This window comes from Carica papaya, chromosome 1, assembly GCF_054855325.1.
Source record: "Carica papaya isolate Zhongbai chromosome 1, ASM5485532v1, whole genome shotgun sequence".
NCBI lineage: Eukaryota > Viridiplantae > Streptophyta > Magnoliopsida > Brassicales > Caricaceae > Carica > Carica papaya.
Genome location: NC_142309.1, coordinates 7205619 through 7208437, shown reverse-complemented (window position 1 = coordinate 7208437; position 2819 = coordinate 7205619).

Sequence of the window (2819 nt, the reverse complement as noted above, 5' to 3'; positions counted from 1 at the left end):
GGGGTCAAAATATAATTTAAAAAAATTGTGCCACGTCAAACGCCTGGTCAGCAGCCCCGACCAACCAGGATGCGCCAAGTGGCAGAGGCACTGACGCGGGAGGCCACGTGGGGGGGCGACGCGGGCGATCCGCATGCGTGCGATCGAACGGCTGAGGTCCGTTTCCACGCGCACGGATGGTTCAGAGTGAATCGCATACGGTCGGTCCAGATTGGACCACGATGAGCGGTCCAGATTCACTTTCTATTTAATCGTGACCGGATAGTCCAGATCAAAAGCGATGGGCGGCCCAGATCAAGAGCGGATGGGTATGAATAACCCCATCCGCACCCAAACCCTAATCCTAGCCGCTGGAGAAGACAACCCAGCCGCCGGGGAGCCGACCGTCGCCACCCGCCGCCACACTGGAATCCTTTCCAACCACAAAAAAAGGTAAAAGTTTTTTTTTTGCACGAAATTCAATTTTAACCCCATTCATTGCCAAATCAAAGTGAAAGAACTGGACAATTAGTCGAAAAACACCGTCGATTCCCAGCGGTACCGTCGCGGAGAATTTCACAAACCCCCTCCAATGAGGCCCTTCCCGATTCCCTTTCGTATAATTTTTCTATAGTTGTGATCACCATTTTCCTCTCTACAAATTGACCGAAGCGAAACACCCAACCGCAACGTGAGCCGGAGGAACCGCCGCACCAGAGAGCCCCCCTGCCAGTGAGTTTCAGTTTTTGGTATTTTTTCGGCCCACCAAGACCCTTTAGCATGTGTTCTCCCAGGAATCAATGTAAAATTGACCGAATTCGGCAAAAAATAGCCGAAAATGACTGACCCTATACTGACCTCATCTGGAGCACGACGGAGCCGCTGTGCCGGATTTCTAAAATTGACCGAGTAGGCCATGGGACTGATTTTTGGATTTATTTGGGATATTTATAGGTACCATAAACGCGTTTCAGTTCCTGGAGAAAAGTTCAGGGAACCTAGGGATCGCCCGTAGGTGCAGTAAACCATTTAGCTTTTCGGTGTCAAATCAAGTAAGGACCTCTCACTCTATTCTCTATCTTAGAATTGAAGTTTAAATAAATAATAATACGGTATTTTGTACAAATTAAATAGATATGCATAATTAATTACGGATTGCAAATGGAGCCCGAACCGGACATGGTTCTCTATTGATTTCTGTTGATTTATTTTACAGTCTAAAAGCATGATGGTATCTGGTTTATCTATTTTATGGTTTAAATGCATGTATTATTGCCTTACTTAACCACTATTTGATTTTAGAATTTAAGACATGATTGCATTACCGGATGCATGTTTATTTGTTTATGTGATTGTATTTGATTTGATAATGAAAACAAAGCAAAAACAGGAAAGGGGTATGAACAAATAAACCGATAGAATGATAGCCTTATCTAATATCCTGGAAGATGGTGGACGGACCGGGTATATAAGGAACCCTATCGTGAACGTTATCTTATATCAGACGGGGTATGGAGATTTGGTAATTTGGCGCTCATACCGGACGGGGTGTGGGGACGGTCCTGTAATTAAAATTGTTAAGGGAAAGAGTTCACATGTAGCGGAAACACCCCCTATGAACCCCTATAGATACTAGTAGGCTAGTGAAACAAGAAACAGTTATAATTTTTTTTTTATTATTAATGAATATGAATTTATGATATGTTCTATGTTGCTGATTGTGTATGAAGTTATAATCTGTATGGTATTATTGTCTCTATAGAATGATAATCTTACCTAATATCCTATGAGATGGTGGATGGACCGGGTACATAGGAACCCCTACCGTAAACGTTGTCTCATACCGAACGGGGTATGGAGACTTGGTAATTTGACACTTATACCGAACGACCTTATAATTGAGATTGTTAAGGAAAAGGGTTCACGTGTAGCGGGGACACCCATATGAACCCCTATAGATACTAGTAGGCTGGTGAATCGAGAAACGGTTATGATTTGGTTTATTGTTAATGAATATGAATTTATGATATGTTCTATGTTGCTGATTGTGCATGAAGTTATGATCTGTATGGTATTATTGTCTCTATAGGTTGTTTTCATAAATTCTATAATGGTAAGTAAACGGTAAATCATTTTATGATTGATAAACGAATTTGCTAAATTTAGTGCTCCATTAGTTGTTTTGATTTTCTACCAACCTTTACTTCTGTGCCGGTAATATAGTGTGATATCCTTACTGGGGTAGTGTAGCTCATCGTTTATTTAACCATTTCAGATCAGGAAGACCTAGTTCTTGAGCCCAATTTGCAAGAAGATTGCGAGTAGATGCTAGATACTTTCTATTTTCCAGTACTTTCTTATTTCTCGTGTTTCTTTCAAAGAATTCATTCCGTAATGTTTGTTTAATACTTTTAAGTTCTTGTGTAAAGGATGTGAATCTTAAACCTTTTATTTTGCTTCCGCCCTTAAATTATTATATGTTTCCTTTTGGATTTTTGGGGTCGTTACAGTTGGTATCAGAGGCGCGTTCCTCGGACTCGTTCCTTACATAATGATACTTAGAGAAACACCAAACTAAATAATTATCACTCAACCATTCCTTATAAAATACAAATACAGAGAGATGAGGAGAGGAAGACCCCCACTAAATCGAGCAGCCCGGGATGGTTCGCTTAGAGAAGATGTTGACCGGATATTTGAGATGCTAGAGAGACTCATTGCTGCCCAGCAGGGCCGAAAAGAGGAGCTACCTGACCCTCCCCCGCTACCACAGTCTGAGCCACCACTGCAGCGAGAGGATCCCGAGCCACCCCGATACGACCTTGCTCCTCCACAATACC